This window comes from Hyaena hyaena, unplaced genomic scaffold, assembly GCF_003009895.1.
Source record: "Hyaena hyaena isolate Hyena2069 unplaced genomic scaffold, ASM300989v1 scaffold_2166, whole genome shotgun sequence".
Taxonomy (NCBI): Eukaryota; Metazoa; Chordata; class Mammalia; order Carnivora; family Hyaenidae; genus Hyaena; species Hyaena hyaena.
Window position 1 is genome coordinate 26247 of NW_024082802.1, and position 21420 is coordinate 47666.

Here is a 21420-nt window from a genome sequence, read left to right on the forward strand (position 1 = left end):
TTTTATATTAGGAAATAGAGGCTCAATAGGAAAAAAAAAAAAAAAAAACTACATATAATGGAACCAGTGTTAGCTTCAGGCTTCCTGACTTCTAGGTAAGGCTTATTCCATCACATCAGGCTTGGTCAGGGCTTGAAGACATTTATGTGGACAGGCAGTGTGGTTCAGATAAAAAGTTTTGGACGTAGATTCCCTGGGGTTCAAATTTTAGCTTTGGCCTTTGCTATTTGTTTGGCCTTGGAAAAGTTAATTGACATTCCATTATCTCACCTGTAAAATGGAGCTAAAATGCCTATTTATGATACTTATGTAAAATTTAAAAAAAATGCCTATGGAGTACTCAGGCTGAATACAATGCTTGATACAAAGTAAGTGCTCAATAAATCAGAATTGTATCACTGTTCAGAAATATAAAAATCTTTGCAGTCCCTGGATGGCTTATTCAGTTAAGCATCTGACTCCTGATTTCAGCTTAGGCCATAATCTCATGGTTTGTGAAGCCCTACGTGGGACTTTGCACTAACAACGCAGAGCTTGCTTGGGATTCACTTGCTCTCACTATCTCCCTTTGCCCTTCCTCCACTCATGCTCTATCTTTCTCAAAATAAATAAACTTAGAAAAAGAAATATAAAAATCTCTGAAAATAAAAAAAATATTAAATAACTTATTTTACTGTAAAGCCCAAGCTAAATGGACCTGAAATTACTTTTGTACTTCTTTTTTGTCTTTTAACAAGTGTTTTTAATTCTGGATTACCCAATGTAGTGTGAATATATGTGCATTTTGCTGCAGAAGTATTACTGCTTTTCCTGTTACAGACTCCCTGGGTATATGACATAGTATTCAGTCTATATACCATAGCACCCTTCCAAAATTCAAAGCATTCTGTATTCTGAAACACACTGTTTGCGAGGGTATTGGCAAATAACTGTGGGTCTGCACTTCCACACTGATGGTACTAGCATTAGTAAAAGCTACTAGTATTTCTGTTATGCCTGATCCCCTCAGTATTTGTTATGTGTACCTACTAGGGGTTGATTGGCTTGCCAGTCAATGTGGAGTTCTGAAAGCCTGGAACCAGAATAAAAATATTTCAAAGGGTTAGCCAGAGGGATGGTTGAACTTAAGTGGGTTGGAGAGAGGTAAGACTCAAATGTCTGAGAAAGCAAGCAAGGACTGTGAGTGTAGGAACCAGAAGGACTTGTACCAGTGTAGGCTTTCCAAGAAGCAGACAGCAGGGCAAAAGTAAATGTGTAAGAGATTTATTGGAGGAAACACTTGTATAGGGTAAGGGATGGAGAGCACAAATGCATGGGGGAGTGGGGGGCCGGTTTTCAGATTGTTATTCTGGTCTGACACTTGTAGAGGAAAAAGAGCAAAAAGGAAAGGTAGGAAGGCCTTGAGCCTTCCTGAACTGGGCTCAGGTTGCAGCCCAGCATGGGGAAGGTCTCAACCTGGCTGATGGGGAGCCCTGAGCACAAATTTGTTAGGAAAGAGCTGCACTGGGAAGAAACAGCCCAGCGCTAGTGCCTTCCCTGTAGAAACTGTGGCCTTGGCACCAACTGTACAGAGGATCCAAAGTTGCTGCAGCTCGAGGTCGTCAGATATGCTTCTCACAGCAGATCTCTTGAAGGCAGGCCAGAATGGCTCATCAATATGGCTACCGCAAAAGCCAAATTTTGTCAGAGGAAGCATTCTGAGTCTGGCAGAAATGCATCAGAATCAGAGCAAAGTAGAAACAAGTATAATAAATTGGGAATATTATTATAATAGTACCAAAATTATCAGGCGATTGCTAAAGAGCAGAGGGGATGTATATTCACACGTCACCTCTCTGGATAGTGGGTTTGTGCATGGTCCCAGCTAGCTTAGGTTCAGGGCAGAGAGTTTCCGATGCCTTAGGAATTGTCTCCATTTCACCCTACCAGACCCAGAAAAGAGAAGAAATCATTGTTATCCACCTAATTCACTGTGCTCCTGGAGGGTATTCACACCACACTACCTTCTTTCAGTCTTTACAAATGCTGCTCATGGAATTCCAATATGAGCCCTATGCACAGAAGACCCCCGGCAGGTACAGTCCATGGTCAAGTACGGAGGCTGGAAATTGTTGCTTTCCAGGTCTGAAAGCTCCTCTCAAGATAGAAGACAGTCTTTATCTCTTTCTCTTCTTTGGCCTTCTCTACCATACTGTGACTTCACCAGAATGCTTATTTAAGAATTTAAGCTGACAATGGAGTATTACTCAGCAATCAAAAAGAAAGAAATCTTGCCAGTTGCAACAACATGGATGGAACGAGAGGGTATTATGCTAAGCGAAATTAGTCAGTCAGAGAAAAACAAATATCATATGATTTCGCTCATATGGGGAATTTAAGACACAGAATAGATGAACATAAGGGAAGGGAAGCAAAAATAATATAAAAACAGGGAGGGGGACAAAACATAAGAGACTCTCAAATATGGAGAACAAAGAGAGGGTTTACTGGAGAAGTTGTGGGAGGGGGGATGGGCTAAAAACGTAACAGGCTTTAAGGAATCTACTCCTGAAATCCTTGTTTATCTATATGCTAATTAACTTGTACGTAAATTTTTAAAAATTAAAATAAAATAAAATAAAGGATAGGGTCAAATGGATAACTCAGTAAGTTAAACAAAAAAGAATTTAAGCTGAATATTTTTAAACTGGTCCTCATGTAGGGCAAGGAAACTTCTTGGAGTTGGCAGACAATACAATTCAAAGCACTGGAAATCTGAGTCAATAGGTGTTTTCTTCAAAGATCAATACTAATATATTTAGTGCTCTTGAACTTTATTAAATATGCATTGGTTCTTTTTATTCTCAGCTTAAAATCATTCTAAATGTATTTTGCATGCAAAAAAGTATTTAGAGCTGATGAGCAAGTATAGTGTCAGACTGCCTCAAGGCCCTGTCTCCAAGCACATGGTGCGCACCCTAGCTCAGTTTCAAGAGTCAGTACTGAGCTGACTTCATATGGCTCTTGGCACCCCTCCTTATAGCATACCCTCCTGTTGACCACCATGAGGTCACATGCCCTCCTAATGCCAATGGCAGTTGAGACTGTGCATTGAGCCCAGACTATGGCATTCTAGAAGTATCTGGACACTGTCATTTTAAAAGTAGGACTTTAAGGAATGAAATTCATCACGCACTTCTACAGGCCCCATGTGGCTCTCTTTACAGCCCATGTCTGGTTCTCAGCTCACCTTTCAGGAGAACAGCTCACGTCTATTTGAGCTAAAGAATACATGACTTTTTAATTACAGAAGTTCGGGTGAGTAACAAATGTATCTAAAAACTAAAGAGGACATATCTCATAATCTTTGAGACCTCTTTGAAGGCAAAATTTTAAGAGATTCCTTTAAAAAAATTGTTTTAATGTTATTTTTAAGATGGTGGGAGGAGGGGCAGAGAGAGAGAGAGAGAGAGGGAGACAACAGAATCCGAAGCAGGCTCCAGGATCTGAGCTATCAGCACAGAGCCCGATATGGGACTCGGGCTCATGAACCTTGAGATCATGACCTGAGCCAAAGTCTGACGCTTAACCGACTGAGCCACCCAAGCACCCCAAAATTTCTAAGAGACTTCTAAGTAAATATTTGGAAGGATGTTTATGCAGGAGTTTAAAAAAATACTAAATCCAAGTTGTTCAGTCCCTGCCAGGCTTCCATCAATAGATTTGCAGAAGTTTGTGCTCTGACATACAGATGTAACTGTTTGAGTTTTACTTAGAATGATTCTTTTTTTCCTGGTATACAATGTATAATGGCTTCTGTCCCTTGAAGGAAAGGGAGATGTATCCCCATCAATCTCTAGATTTCATGATAGGGCATGAAATTTGGAGTCATGGATTTGTGGTCAAATTCTGCATACCACACATCATAGGTGCAAGAAATATGGGGCTCAGATGGTTGATATGAAGCCCAAATGTGTCCATTGATACAAAATGCTTGTTAATAGAATGTGATGGGGGAAAATGGCAATTCCCCCAATCACCCAAAGACCAAAACCAGCATGGATCTTGTCATCTCTGTGATTCTCCTTAATTTAGAAGAATGAGTCTATTGGGATCTACGGAGTCATGAGAGACACAGGTAACCAAGGAGAAGCAAATGGTGTCCCCTAATCCCAGAGAATTATCTACTCAAAGGTGAAAATCATCACTCTTTTCAAGTGTGGCACACCTCTCTAAGAGGGAAAGCAGGCTTTGCACACAGAAGGAGGAAAACATTCTCCATGTAAACCTGGCAGTTGCATTAACACATGGTCCTGGAGACAGATTACATAATCCTGGAGACGATAGCCAAGAGTGAGCATCAGCTCTGAGAGATTCACAGAGAAATAATGCTAAAGTTTAAGAACCATTATACTGTCTCTGGAAGAATGCCCAGAGACTCACCTGAAAGCATAGAAGGAGCTAAATTAGAACAGGTTCAGGGCACCTGGGTGGCTTATTCGGTTAAGTGCCAACTTCGGCTCAGGTCATGATCTTGCGGTTTGTGAATTGGAGCCCTACGTCGGGCTCTGTGCTGACAGCTGGGAGCCTGGAGCATGCTTTGGATTCTGTGTCTCTGTCTGCTCTCCCCTTCTCCCGCTAGCCTGTCCTCTCTCTCTCTCTTTCAAAAATAAATAAACATTTAAAAAAAAACCTAAAAAAACGATTTGATGCTATCTGCTAAGTTTGATGGCAAATTGCCCAAAAGCCCTTCATTTCCACTCCCAGAGAAACTCTCTTGTGTACAAGGAGATACAAACAAGAATGCTCCTTAGCTCACTGTCTCAAACAGGAAACAAAGAAAAAGGACACCCTAAATGTACCTTTCCAGAAGGATGGGTAAATAAATTGTGAACTACTCACTCAACAGAATGAATGAACTAGAATTATACTTATCAATATGGATGAATTCTCACAAATATATTGAGCGACAAAAGCAAGCTGCAGAAGAATACATTTATGTGAAGTTTAAAAACATACAAAACAATTCCATGTGTTGTTTAAGAATACATACCTATGTAGAAAAAGTCAAGAATGCATAGGAACGACGCACACCAAATTCAGATAACAGTTTCTTCAGGAAGGGAATGAGAAGCATGTAGTAGGCAGATATGTGTGGGGCTTCAACTTTGTTAGTGATGTTTTACTTATTAAACTAAGTGGTGGTCATGGGCAATTGTTTATTATTGTTTATACCTTTTAAATTTATTTTTAAAAATTTATTCATTTATTTTGAGAGAAAGAGACAGCGAGCGAGCATGTGAGCTGGGGAGGGAGAGAGAGAGAGGGAGAGAGAGAATCCCAAGCAGGCTCCAGGCTGTCAGCACAGAGCCCAATGTGGTGCTCAATCGCATGACCTGTGAGGTCATGGCCCAAGCCAAAATCAAGAGTCTGACACTCAACCAGCTGAGCCACCCAGGCACTCCTACGCCTTTTTAAATATGGTTTCATAATAAAAAAGTTAAGGAGAATGTAATGGAAGAAAATATCCTATTTAAAATACAAGGGAAGAAGTTAAAATACCTAAGAATTTAAAATAATCTCAGAATAAGAAGTGATATATTTAACTACATCTTTTGGCATGGTAAATGATGTATAAATGAAATATACAGATGAGCAAGATTGAGGGATATATCCCTGTATTCCAAAGAGCTGATGTCTTTAATATAGAGTCCCTTGTCAAAAGTCATATGACCAATAACCCAGAACAATAACAGACTAAAGTCATGAACTGACATTCAGCGGAAATATAAATAGTGCTTAAACATAGGAGAAATGCAAGTAGAAACCATGAAATACTATGTTTGCCAATTAGGTTGTCAAAGATGAAAAGGTTGGTGAGGGTGTGAAGGAGTCCCTCTCCTGTGTGGTTACCCAAATTGTATGGGGTTGTGTGCTGTCATATTGTTTACAGAGGGGCATCTGTAATGATCCATCAAAACATAAAGAGCCCACATCCTTTGACCTAGAAATTCCACCTCTATGAATTTTTCCTGGTGATATACAGGCACATATGTGAAATGATTTATTACATTGTTTGTAATTGCAAAAACAATGGAGGCAAATTAAATGTCCCTTGGTAAAATAAAACAGGATATATCCATTGATGTAAATACTAGTTAGTGATTTTAAAGTGGGGTCATCTCTATGCGTATATGAAAGAAAGAGCTGCAAGATAAATCGTAGAGCTAAGAGGGATGTGTGGGATAGTACATATGCTACCATCTGCAGAGGGAAAAAACAGAATAGTGTACACGAATGCTTCCTTATACATGGAAAATTCTCAGAAGGAGAAGAAGGATGGAGCCAATAACTGTGTCTGCTTTCCAGCCACTCGCATACAGTAGTAGGAGATGCTTGAATTATGTAAGCAAAGAAACAAACAAAAATGAACTCTAAAACTAAAAAGCTAAAAATTCTGATTTAATTCAGTACTGAGGTACACATTTCAGAGTCCACTGTGCTAGCCACTGGAAAACAGACTAATGTTGCTGATCTGCAATCCTGGCCCTAATTACTTTTTCGCTAACCTCTAAACATTTATTCGGAAAGAGCCTTCTACACAGCCAGTCGAAGGAGGAGGATGGGGAGAAATGTGGTTTTGTTATTCACACGACCCCACAAATCTGGTTGGTATCCTAGAACTGCTTATCTTGTGCTTCCTGAGTCATTCTTAATGAGAGATAATGATAGCAAGGTGGGTAGGTCTCAGATGGGGGTCAGGAAAGGACACCAATAGAGGTCGGGTCAATTTTGATTCATTGCACATTCAACTTTTCACTTTTCCTTCCTTCGCACATTCATAGCCATTAGTGAGGAGTCTGGGAGCACTGTAAGCATAGGCTGGTCAGTCGGCAAAACTGGTTTTAGGTCCTTTGTGTAGGTAGCTTGGAAATGGAGATTTAGAGGGAGAGAAACAGTGTCCATTCTCAAGGAAGTGCCATGGCACAGGTGACCCTGCTCTCGGGGACAGAATGGGTGCATACTCAGAGGGCGGCTGAACAGGGGACTTTGAAGGAGGGATGGGAAGACCAAGCAGCCCTTATCAAAATACGTAAACACAGAATTTGGCCCTATGTTGACTGCATGTTGGGGGCAATGTAAAGCAAACAGAACTGGGTGAGGTTCATCAGCAGATGTCTTGTGGCTCTGGAAACGCAAGGAAGACTATGTGATTTATTTTATAGTCACTAGAAAGGTTAAGCACGGAACTTTTGTTGAGCACATTGTAGTCCGAGGGATACATCAAAGAACCAAATAAAGTCTTGATCCTCATATGGGTTACATTGTAGCATCCAGGGAAGTGGGGTGAATATGGGGAAACATGATAACCAAATAAGATTACAAGCCTATGAGATGATGATAGGTAATGATCCACATAAGAGTCAATTTGCCTGGAAGAGGGAAGAGAAAGACAAGCAGTAGCATGAGGAGAGGGTTATTTTAGAGAAAAGATCAGGGAACCCTCTCTGATGAAATGGCATTTGATTAGAGATTTGAGGGAAAGTTAAGGAGCAAGCCATGAGAATATATGAGGGAAATGATAGTGCAAAGGCCCTGTGGCTGAAACATGATTTTTACCACACAGATAAAAGGAAACACATGCAGAAAATAATGATAAGAAAACAGCTGAAACACAAAATTGTATATTCCCTGCGATTATGTGTACATAGAGTTATGTATCAACATAGAAAAATGAAAATATAAATCCTTATAATGCTTCAGTAAAGTAATAAAGATGCATATTTCTCAACGGCAAGCAGTATCCTCCAATTCTGTATCTGATCCAACCATACTTGGTATATGTAGGATCCTAAATAACATCTGATGACTGAATAAATAAATCACTACAGTTCTTTTGAAAATGTTTTCTTTGTCATTTAAAACAAATTTTAAAAGATGGCCGCCTAAGAAAAATTTAACCTCGTGGTAGCACGTTGCATGGTGGAACTTCCCAGAAAGCTAGGACTCTAGTTCAAGCCCACCCCAAGATGCAATTGGGAAAATATAGTTACATTTTACTGATTCCCTAACATCTGCTACACATTTGTACCTGCGTTGTCATGGGCAAATCTGAGAACAGCTCAAGAAGGAAGGTATCATTAGTTCAATACTATAGTCTAGAACATTGAAGCTCAGAGAGATTCAGTTTGTAGCCCATGGACCCACAGCCAGTAAGTGGTAGAGCTGAATGACAGATCTCTGAGTCCAAGTTCAGAGTTCAGTCCTCGACAACCTCTGACAGCCACAGCCTGGGGAGGTCTCCTCTAGGTCTCTTCCTTCATACCAACAGTGTTTTCTGTTTTTGCTTTTGTTTTTGCTTTTGCTTTTGTTTTTGTTTTTGTTTTGGAATTTAAGTTGAGTTGACACACAATGTTCCATTAATTTCAGATGTGCAACATAGTGATCTGACAAGTCTATATGTTATGCTCTGCTTGCCACAGTGCCGCTACCATCTGTCACCATACAAAGCTCTTATAATACCAATGACTGTATTCCCTGTGCTGTGCCTTTTGTCTCTGTGACTTATTCATTCCATAACTGGAAGCCTGGATCGCCCTCTTCCCTTCTCCCATTTTGCCTCCCCTCCAACCCCCCATCTGGCAACTACGTCTGTTCTCTGTACTTATGGTCTGTTTCTGGTTTGTTTGTTTGTTCATTTCCTTTGTTTTTTAGACTCCACATGTAAGTGAAATAATATATCTGCCTTTCTCTGTCCAACTTAGTTTACTTAACATAACACCCTCTAGGTCCATCCATGTTGTCACAAAGGGCAAGATCTCATTCTTCTTTCTGGTTGAATAATATTCCACTGTGTGTGTGTATCACATCTTTATCCATCCATCTATCGATGGACACTTGGGCTGCTTCCACATCTTGGCTATTGTGAATCATGCTGCGATAAGCATAGGGCTACATGTATCTTTTCAAATTAGTATTTTTGTTTTCTCTGGGTAAATACCCAATACTGGAATTACTGATCAAATGGTCATTCTATTTTTACTTTTTCGCAAAATCTCCATACTATTTTATGCAGGGGCTGCACCAATTTACATTCCCACCACCAGTACATGAAGGTTCCTTTTCATCCACATCCTCACCAATACTTGATATCTTTTGTCCCAACAATTTTTGAGTACGAATTTCTGCTCCCTAGTATTCTCAGAGGTCCTTCATTTTCCCAAACCCTCTCAGTGTGGCACTTTCATGGGAGCTGTTCCCTCTGCCGTCACCATCTCTGATCTTAGTGTCAACAGAACTGGGTCCAAAGTGCACGTTTCCCCTCTTGCAAGTTCGTTTCACCTTTCTGAGTCTCACTTTTGTCATTTTTTAAAAAATGTTTTATTTATTTCTGAGAGAGAGACAACATGAGCAGGGGATGGTCAGAGAGAGAGGGAGACATAGAATCCAAAGCAGGCTCCAGGCTCTGAGCTAGCTGTCAGCACAGAGGCCGACACAGGGCTCGAACCCACGAACTGTGAGATCATGACCTGAACCAAAGTCAGGTGCTTAACCGACTGAGCCACCCAGGCCCCCCTCTTTTGTCATTTTTTGACAGAGACAACTATGTATTGGAATTATGGTGCAGAGTCAATGAAATCATGCAATCAAAGTCTTTGGACCAGTGTCTGATATATATGGCAGATACTCAATAAATACTGGGTGAATCTATTTGTGGCCGACTTGTGTCTGCGTCCTGCTAATGATCGACTAACCTGATAAATGAATCCTGGATTAGTTACCAATGGTGATAATAGTATAAAATATTGTGCCTCCGCAGTAACACTGACAATTTAACATAACTCAAGTTAATTGCTGATGGTGCAAAGGCCCATCACGGCTTCCAGGGAAGACCTCATCGACATCCCTTACCTTGGTGTTCACCGGGAAGACAGCCCATTTGTCCAAAATTCATTACACTGTTGACTTAGGCTCAGAGTAAATCTAACATGTAGGTTAACTGTCATAAATTGCATCTGTAGCCCCCAAACTTAAGGTTCAGGAAAAAAATGAAACTTCAGAACACTCTAGAAATGAGTCAGTCTGATGAGCCATGTTCTCTGAAATCTAGAATTTGCCTTTTTATACAACAATTTTCTTTTCTTTTTAAAAAAAATTTTAATGTTTATTTAGTTTTGAGAGAAGAGAGAGACAGAATTCGAGTAGGGAGGGGCAGAGAGACAGGGAGATGTAGAATCTGAAGCAGGTTCCAAGCTCTGAGCTCTCGGCCCAGAGCTGGATGAGGGGCTCGAACCCATGAACCATGAGATCATGACCTGAGCCAAAGTCGGCTGCCCAACTGGCTGAGCCACACAGGTGCCCCAACAATTTTATTTTCTTTATCATCATGACTGAGATCAGAAGAAGAGCATCAATACAGAGCCTGAAAATTGGGCTTTCTAGGGCCTAAAACAACAGAGATTTCTTGTCTCCCAGTTCTGGACTCTAGAAATCTGAAATTAAGGTGTCAGCAGGACAGCACTCCCTCTGAAACTTGTAGGAGAGACTCCTTCTTTCCTGCCTCTCCTTGCTCCCAGGTTTGTCTACAAGCCTCAGCTTGCAGGTACCTCTTTCCAGTCTCTGCCTCCCTTGCCACATGGCATTCTCCTCCCCACTATCTCTTCTCTTTGTAAGAACATGGGTCAATTTGGATAAAGGGCTCACTCTACTCCAGTGTGAACTCATCTTAACTAATTACATTTACAACATCCCTATTTCCAAATAAGGTCACATTCTGAAGTATCCAGGGTTAGGAGGACTTCAATATACGTTTCTTAGGTGGACACAACTCAACCATAACAGTGGGTAACTAGCCTCCTCAGGACCTAGAGTGATGCACACAGGTGATTCTAGATTTTAGTTGTTGCAGAGGGACTGTGCCTCATATCCCAGAGCCTAGGATGGCATTAGAGGGTTAGAAGTCATCTCTCTTCTTCTTTTTATCATGTGAAGTTTGTCTTTGTAGATGCCACAGATATCAAGCTGGGCTGCCCCACTCAGCATATCCAAGAGCCATAGAATGTACAACTTTGGGGATCAAAGTTGGTGACCCTTCTGTTGCCATTTCAATAGCCAGATTCATGTATGAGAAAAAACATATGAAGTGCGCTTAGTCCTGATTATCCTATTTTTTTAAGTTTATTTATTTCGAGAGAGAGACAGAGAATCCCAAGCAGGCTCTTCATTGTCAGCCCAGAGCCCGACATGGGACTCAAACCCATGACCCTGAGATCATGACCTGAGCTGAAGTTTGACGCTTAACCGATTGAGCCACCCAGGCGCCCTGCCCTACTTTTATGAAGTGAACCATATAAGGTTTCCATCCTCATTGATGAAAAATGGTTAAGTATTGGCAATTTCACATTGTTTGGCCTCTGTATACCATTAGACACCATCATGGATGAGCCCTACTTGGTCCTGACTATTTAAATTGGTCCCCAGGGGCACCTGGGTGGCTCAGTCGGTTAAGCGGCGGACTTCGGCTCAGGTCATGATCTCACAGTCCGTGGGTTCGAGCCCCATGTCAGGCTCTGTGCTGAGAGCTCAGAGCCTGGATCCTGTTTCAGATTCTGTGTCTCCCTCTCTCTCTGACCCTCCCTCACTCATACTCTGTCTCTGTCTCAAAAATAAAATAAATGTTAAAAAAATAATTTATAAAAAAATAAAATAAAATAAAATAAATTGGTCCCCAGACTTCAAATTTTAGACTGAGCTCAATCCTGCCCTTATGTCCCTCTGAGGCATCCCTGAGAATTTATCCATCCTACCTTATCTTGCCCACAACCCTGTAAAAGGCACATGGCCAGGAAAGAAGCAAGGGTTTGGGGATTAAAAAAATCTGGATTCAAATGACTCCTTTATTATTTCCAATTTTTGATGTTATGGGGGCAATTACTAAGGGTTTGTGTGTGTGTGTGTGTTAGAATCCTTCATTTGCACAATGGGGACAAAACCTTGTAGAATTATTGTGAGGATTAAATATATATTATATATACATATATATAATGTATATGTACCCAGTATTTATTATCTGCCATATGTATCAGACACTGGCCCAAAGACTTTGCTTCCATGATTTCATTGACTTTGCACCATAATTCCAACACATTTTGTCAAAAAACGACAAAACTGAGACTCAGAAAAAGTGAAATGAACTTGCAAGAGTAACATCACGAGCAAGAGGAGAAGCATGAACTTTGGGTCCAATTCTTTTGACACTAAGATCAGAGAAGGGGATGACAGAGGGAAAAATATAATATATATGTATATTTTACATACATACATTACATATAATATAAAATACATATAATAGAATACATATATTGATCAGTCTTGTATATTATATGTATATAATATACATATATTACATATATGACTGACCAATATATGTATTCTATGTATATATATATTATATATTATAACCAACATGCAGTAGTGTTCAACAAATTTTGATTCTCATTACCCATGACTTCCATTATAGTCCTTAATAATCCCAGGAACTGTTCAGAGACAAACTGAAGGAATTGGAACATCTGTAGACCTAATAAAAGCAACTAAGATTAAGTAATAATGGGACAAATAAATAGATTGCTTTGCATTCAACCTGTTCTTTTGGATCGCACAGCAGACACCAGGCTCAAGAGCTATATCATGAAACTCAGTTACTGAAAGTATACATAATTATGTCATCTTTTTTCATCTCATAATAACTAAACTCGGTTTGAATTGCATACCTGATATGCCTGTGTTTACCTTGAAGATCATTTTCTAGCATACTTGCTCTCAACCTCCCCTCCTCCCCCGTGGGGGCACACACGTGACATTAACATAAATTAGCATATACAGCATTATCTCTGGTAGGTCTTCAGAAATCCTCTAATTCCCATAGCCACTCCTTTCTCTCCCTCTCAAGTAAACATACTGGAAGGGCGCCTGAGTGGCTCAGTTGATTAGGTGACCAACTCAGCTCAGATCATGATCTCATGGTTCATGGGTTTGAGTACCATGTCAGGCTCTGTGCCAACAGCTCAGAGCCTGGAGTCTGTTTTGGATTCTGTGTCTCCCTCTCTTTCTCTCTCTGTCTCTCCCCCACTCATGCTCTATATCTCAATCTCTCTCTCACAAATAAATACACATTTAAAAAAAAGAAAACATACAAACATACTAGAAAGGAGATGATGAGGGCTGTAGAACTAACCTCCCTAATTTTTGCCCAATTAAATTTTGTGCAAACTTGAGCCATTTAGCCACAAAAGCTATGCTTGTAACCCACCTAAAAACCTCTGTGCAGTACGATAGTGAGGCTGGGAATGAGTCTTCTGAGAGGTGTTGTTCTCATGGCCATTCGGAATGGTTAAAAGACTCCAAACTCGCTAGACAATTCAGATCCAAGGGGACAATGGCAGCCTCCCACATCTTATCTACACACTCCGAGGTGCTGTGACCCTGAGTGAACGCACAAAGTCTGGATAATTCTCCACGCACACTGAACAAATGGATCTATTTCAATGTCAGTGTGTTGGCACAAATGGTACTCTTGCCTCCAACGTCACAGAGGCAAGGCAATGAGGTATAAATCAAACTACCCCAGGTTCCTTGTTTTCTAGCATATTCTATATGTGCACTGTGGTCCATATATGATCAATGCTATCTAACCACCAGAGGTACTCTCTCACATCTTCAGATTCTTAAGCATTCTATTCAGCTAATCTACTCTCCCCTTTGGTCAAAGCCATTTATTACCAATTGTAAGTAATGTGACTATGGGGGGTGCTACCTAGGGCTCCTGGAAGTCTGCCATGGTTTATAGCCCGTGTAACAGACTCAGACATTGTAAGTTAAAACAAAACAAAACAAAACAAAACAAAACAAAAACCTTTTAAGCCAAACCCAAACCTTATATAATTGAAGTTATAATAAATCACACCTCCTAAATCTTCCTGGAGGGAGGACACTGGGAAGGTCTCCTCTCTCGCTCTGCCAGATTGCTCCCTAATAAAGGAGACAGATCAAGAAAAAGAACAACAGGGCCTCAGCCATATTCAGGGCTAAGGTAGGGAGTCTAAGATTTGGTCAGTTGTTAAGAAAAGGAGGCCAGGCATAAGGGTAGATAGAAGAAAAGGAAAAGGTAGATTGGAGTATAGTACTTCTCAGGTTTTCCAGTCAATAGCTTCCTGTTGCCTCTAAGATAATGTCCACACACTAGAGCATAATATATATGGGGCCCTCCAGGATCTGCCCACACCTGACGTGTCCTTCAACTCTCTATCTTGCCTTCCCTATTAGACTGTGAGTCTCCTGAAGGTAGGATTAGTAAATTTTAATATTTAGTACCTATCAGAAGCCCAGTGGATGCTTCAGCAATTCTAACTAAATGAACAAATTGACCCCGCACTAAAGCTGTCCACGAGCCAAGAGGGCAAAGTCAAGAGAAGTGAACCAGTTTTTGGACGATCTGAAGCACTCATGGGCACACGCTTCCCCTTCTGGATAAGACTAGAGGCCATGGCAGGCAAGGCCAGTCCAAAACAGTGACTGTGAAAGGAAGGAGTCCCACCAATGAATCTGGAGCTATGATCCCTTCTAAGTGCTCTCCTTGGGTGGCTATGTGTAGATTCCAAACCCAGCTGCATTTGCTCAACGGGTCTCTTTCAGAATTGTGGTCAGATTCAGTTTATGTGCCTTAGGCAAAAACCAGTCTCATTTCTTTTTAGGCATGTTATTTCCCAAACAATGTTTCCTCAGCTTGATTGCCCACATCATCATTGGACATAACTTTGGGGCAAGTTTTAGTAGCTTTTAACAACAAATCCTCTCTCCGAGGAGGAAGATGTGCCACATTTGAAGATATTTAAGAGAGAGTGCCAATAGAGTACATACATAATTCTGAAGAGGAGTTCCAAACAGGTTTTGAGCACTTTCTATTTATTTATTTATTTATTTATTTTAAATTCAACTAAATTAACACATAGTGTAGTATCAGCTTCAGGAGTAGAATTTTGTGATTCACCCTTGCATATGATAGCCAATGTCGAACACTTTTGCGTTATGTTGGAAATAGTGTAAATCAATCAAAGAGATGACTCAGTAGGCAGTAGGAGTGCTTTAGGAGTATATATTCTAACAAACCAAGCAGTGTGTCCATGTGTGCATGCCTGTATGTACGGGTGTGTATTTTCATTGAATTGTCCCAATGACTGTCTGAAAATAACAGCAAGAACAATGGTTTTCATCCAGTGCTTACAACAGGTCAGGCACTGCCCTAGGGGTTAGTTCATTTTGGCTCCCATTTTACAGACAAGAAAATTGAGGCATAGAGAGAAGTTAAGTACCTTGCTAAAGATTACAGAGCCAGTAAAAGAACAGATTCATATACAAATCTGTCTGACTTGTTCTTAATCACTCTGATATATGCTGTTAAAAACTGTGCTCTTAACCACTATGATATGATCTCTGCATTTTTTTTAATGTTTTTTATTTATTGCTAGGAGAGAGAGAGAGACAGCGTGAGCAGGGGAGGGTCAGAGAGAGAGGGAGTCACAGACCGAAACAGGTTCCAGACTTCGAGCTGGCAGTCAGCACAGAGCCCGACGCGGGGCTCGAACCCACAAACCGCGAGATCATGACCCAAGCGAAAGTCGGACGCTTAACCGACTAAGCCACCCAGGCGCCCCATGATCTCTGCATTTTTATTAAAGTATCAGTGATATATGTAATATATATCATATGTCAGTGTGTGTGTGTGTGTGTGTAGAATGTATATACATATCCATTTTAACTCATTTCTTTTTAATCTAAACATTACCTAGTTCAGGGCTTAATAAATACTCACTGAGTTTACAAACCTATGTCAGTGACATTGGTCCAACCAAGAACAAGGACAAATAAGAACAAAAGGCCAAAAGGATACAAGATAGTTCAGTTCATCTAATCCTCATGACAAAAGCCATGCTTATAGGACAGAGCTGTGGGAGTCCTAGAAACTGCTTGGAGGGCCTTATGCAGCTATAGCTTGTGTCTTTACGATATGTTGGCTGCTTCTGTCCAAGTGAGGCCCTGCAGAGCCCTGGGCCTCAGTCACTCCATCCATGCCTCGAGAATAGGTACATTCACCCCTCTTCTCCAGCCTTCCCCTATGAATATTTATATGGGCCTCTTGAATCCTGGTATCCCATAAAAATGCAAAGTACGATTATTATTAATAATACAGTTAGCAAGAAGGACATTTGTTATTTCTACTCAATTGGTTTCCCCTGGGAACAGAAACAGGGTTTTTTTTTTTTGTTTTTTTTTTTGACATAGTATTAATGTGCCGGCTTTGCAACCTTGATCATCTGTCATTTTCTTTTTGAGAAAGTTGTGTGCCACTGTTTCAGACAGCACCCTGCCTTTCCCTTTGCAATATGGGCACTACCTGAGCTCAGACTGCTTCATGGTTTAGACGAGGCCATGGATATTTAGTTGATTTCTGGTATCAGGAAACAATTTATTAGGATCAAGGCAGTTAGGCTACAAGACTTCCTTTCTTGCCTGGGTAGTCCCTAGTTGAGCAGGCAGCCCTGGCTCATAAATCTAGTTTTATTTCCCCATCTATTCACCTGGAAGCAAGTGATTTTTTTTTTTTTAAGGCAAAGAGGAGAACACATTTCCTTATGTAAGCACGCTTCCTCTAGCTCCTAATCACCATTGTTTCTTAGACAGGCTATGGAGCAGCCGAAGCAGGGAGCAATTTCCATTTCTGGGCACCACACTTGTATTTTCAGAGTTTACAGAAAAATACGGCAGCTGATTTGGGATTTCCCTGTAATGATCCACTTCCTCTAAATAAATCAGAAATGATTCAAATGTGGATTTCAGAGACAAAAGGGCTCTCTGCAAATATCTCTTTTCCTATGCCCTTCAGAGACTACCTTGGCTTTCTTTCTGCCCCCATCCCCCGCTCAAGCCCTCCCTCAAGCCCCCCACCCCGCCTTCCCCTCCTTCTTAAGAAGACTTTCCCAGGTCCCTCTTGGCTGTGGTTGAACGACATTGGCTCCTGTCCATGCTTCAACAAAGACCTGGCATTCCAGCTGTCTGCGTCTAATCTCCAGTGTCAGCTCTCGTTAATGTGTGAGCGTGAAATCAGAGGGGGCAGAGCTGCACGGAATATTAAAACCATGATCAGCATTCCACTGAAACGCTGAGAGTCTGTGAGCACCATTAGAGGAGGCTGTCAAATCACGGCTTCGCATTAAATAAAAGAAAAGATTTCTATCAGAGGAAAGTACAATCAGTGAATCGCTGAGCTAAATTAGCATTTTTTCAATTGGAGATCGAAGTTGATTTATTGTTCTACACGACATTAATGTAACTATGTGCTTGACCTGCTAAGGCAGCTAATTTTTCATTTAAATGGTTTCTTTCCTTCCCTGTGCAAAGGCTGCAATCATATTTCAAGTTTGCAGAGTGATCAGAAAAGTCATGGAATGCTGCAGAAATATCTCATAGCGGCCCTCCCTTCCCCTCTCTTCTCCTTCCTTTCCTTTTTCCAACTCCAGCGCCTTCCTCCTCCCCTCCCCTTCCCCCCTAACCTCATGGCTGGTGGTCAAGGTCACAGAGGAAGAGTAATCTCAAAGCCACCAACTTCAAAGCCGCATCAAAGAAGGCCCTACGTAGCCACTGAATTAAAAGGGAATGGGGCGGGGGGGGGAGGGCTGTGGGTTCCAGCGTTCTTGTCTATAAGAAAGGGCCCTTTAACTGCCCCGTTGGTTCAGCCCAAGCTGGGGTGCCCTGGGCCCAGTTTCCCCCTGCCAGCTCCTCGCTCTGTGCTTCTCCTCCTCTACATCAGCTTCCCTCCCCCGCACACACATCGCCCCAAGATAATATACATTTCCAATTAATAGAGCACATTCTAGTCATGTTCTCTTTTATTGCCCTAACTATCTTCCTTTTGCTAAAAAGTTGGGCTGTCATTAATGAAATCCTGCAGTTCTGTTAATCCAAGCTACAATGCTTCTTTTCTCTCTGTGACTCTCCCTAACATAAAAACTACAGTTACTCAAGCTCCCTTCTTCTGTTTAGATGCCCTGTCATTTGTCTTTCATTTCATATCTGATGTGGCAGAGTAGCAGATTGAAGTTCCTGGACATAGAGGGAAAGGATGCGATTATATACGTTTCCCAAAGCCCTGTTGGCAAAAGCAGCTGTCAGTGTGTGTGTGTGTTTGTGTGTGTGTGTGTGTACGCGCATGTGTGCGCGTGCAGGTTCTCAAAGCACATTGATTTTAATCCTTGGTAGTTGATGAAAATGTCTTAGGGTACTTTGGGAGCCCTAACATTTAGCAAGCTTTTTAGATTGTAAACTGGTTGGAACTCCTGAAAGAACCCTGATACATTTGTCTTCAGCCTTTCTCTGAAATGCCTCTGATGAATTCACTCATTGTATCCCACAGTGAGAAAAAGGCAGGCAGTGGGAAGTGGGTGGTGGGAAGTAGGACTGACATTTGCCGCCCTTTACCAATGCAAGTGCTACTTCTGAAACAAAAAGGAAATTGAACCAATAACTAGTATTTATATGTTATCTTTCTTCCTCCCACCCCTAAACATCCAGCTTCTGAAATGGCAAACAGTAATTTTCTGTATTTGGGGGAGACACAAGGGCATTAGATCTGAGGGACATGAGGATGTGCGGCTAAGGAACAGAACCAATCCCTGCACACAGGGCTGCCTGTGGACAGATGAGATGGAGAATAGCCCCCCATCTCCCACCCCCATTTCCTCTAAGACAGATGGAGTCACCCGAAGGGTCAGCAGAATAGAGGAATCTTTCCATCCTGCGTCCACCACAATTGCACCTAATTGGCCTCCCTCAGTCAGCCAAGAGACACGGAATGAATGGTCAGGAGGCTGCTCTTTACTCTGACCCAGTGAGAGGGCCTCTAAATGGGTCAAAGGTGAGAGCCTTGGCAAATGACTGCTTAGGTGGATGCTGGAGACAAGTACCACTTGTTACTTCATACCTGCCGCCATTTTGTCCAAGTCGCTTACCCTTGGCTCACCGTTTACTCTCTTTGCAAAGTAACCCCATCTCTCCCTCATGTCGGTTTTCGCTCAAATCAACCGCTCTAAAAAAGAAGTGTGCATTTTGTTCTCCAAAGGCAATGATAACAAACTTCCCCATCAGGCACACTAGCTCTCTCCTGGATGGTTTCCACAGTGGTTCTGTACCAAGAGTCCATGTTAGTTGATCAGGGTTCTCTCTGTCGCCTGACAATCCGTGTTTATTAGTCAAGAAGTACTGTGAGAGTACGGTGCTGCCATGTTTCTCAACTGCAGAGCAATCCAATTCGAAGCCTCCTGAAGGCCCCAGATGCAAAGCTCAATTATTTCCTGCACTCACTGTTCCCACGATCACTTGCTCACCAAGTGTAATACGCCTCTCCTTTACATGAATATCTTCTGAATACTTCTATTCATGAATTACAGACCTGCAAATGACTTTGGTCAATTCCGGTTCACTAATACACAAAATAGAACCCCAGCACCTGGACGAGATAATGCAGACATAATCAGCCAACCCCCATGACCTACAATGGGCTGTGAACCAAGCAAACAACATGAGCCGCCAAGGCTAGAAGGGACCATGTCTGGAAGAAGGCATGTTTTTTAGAGAAACAGGAAACAGAAAACACAGGAGGGGGATTAATTTGGTGGTAGAGGCAGACTTTATGGAAGATAGTCAGACCACCTAGGACACCATAGTCAAAGAGCATGGTTAGCTCTGGAGACCCAGCCCTCTGACCATTTGGAAGGAGGGAAGGGCAAAGAATGGAATCCCGAGAGTAACCCATTCCACACAAAAGCCCAGCACGCAGGATCCATCCCAGAGAAAAGAATGCTGTCATGAGGAAGGCAAGAGCAGAGGCTTGCCCCCAGCTAGGCTTTGGGGAAAAGACTCAGTCTACAGGGGAAATGGAGCTGCTACCAGAATAGGTCTGCAAAGACTGAGAAGCTTCTCTTAGAAAAGGGATCATGATAGTACTACTCCATAGGGCTACAGTGAAGAAGAATTAAGTGATTAAACGTTTAGATCTAGATCTGTATGTGTGTGAGTGTGTGTGTGTGTGTGTGTGTGTGTGTGTGTGTGTGTGTGTGTGATCATCCCTGGATCACTGAAAGCCACCATCAAAGTGTTCAGGGCTCATCCCAGGTGGGTCAGATTCAATGGCCATGAAGGCCTTTAAAAAAATAGAAGAATAGAGCAAACCTTTATTAAGACTGTCACACAGGATGCTGGACACTTCCGTGTTGCTTACTTAACTCAGATCTCACCACATTCATGTGAGCATCACAGCAGCCCCATGAGGAGCAGATGATCACCTCTCACTTTCAAGTCAAGGCAAGAGACAATCAGGGACGTTAAGTACCATCTTCCAGGTAAGATATCCAATGGTAGTAAAAATACTGAAACTCCAATTCTGAGTTTGAACTTCTAATGACTTACTTTTGACAAATACGAGAAGAACTCAAAGTATCTGTCTCCGGCAGTTGGTTTTTGTGAAATGGAGCCTCAAAGAATTCAGATAAATCTGATATGAAAGTACCAGCAGAGTCTAATGCTACAGTTAAGCTCCAGGGAGGAGTCACTTTATCTAGAGGATAACAACTAATAACCAGCCTCCCTTGAACATGTATTAAATGACATACAATGTTCCAAGTAATTCCATGTATTAACATATTTCATCCTCACACCAGCCTTATAAAATATGTTCTATTATTATACCCATTTGAAAGGTGGGAAAACCCAGCACAAATACATTAAATACCTTCCCACAGAGTAACACAGTTAATGAATGGCAGGGCCAGGTTTTGGAGCCAGACAAGTCTGGACTTCGAATTCCATGCTCTTAGCCACCATACTACACACCATTCTGGAAGTGTAGCATGATTCCTTGTCCCTATTCTAGTTCAGTAATATATTTTGAGAAAGGTGCATGGGAGCAATGCACCTATATTTGAACCCAAAGAGATTTTCAATGCAAAAAAAAAAAAAAAAAAGAAAATACAAACTTAATTGTGAGAGTCCCTTTCATGAGGTTTAGGCCACTAATATACTTCTTCCTGTTAGAATTTTCCCAGAGCTAGGGAAGAGCGGGTCCTATATGCTGGGGAGAGGTGGAAAAAAAGAAAAGCAGGAGAAAGATGGTGGCAGAAGGCAGTTTTGTTGCCACGTCAGGGAAGCACCATGCTGTAGGAGCACTGGAAAAAGAATGATTCACTCTCACTGTGATGAGGAAGGGGAAAGATGAGAAAGAAAATGCTTCCAAGCTGGCCCTTAAGGTATGGGCAGGATTTCCCTAGGGAGAAAGTAGAGTGAAGTACATTCCAGGCTGAAGCGCCTGTCACAGTGTCTCTGGCAAAAGCA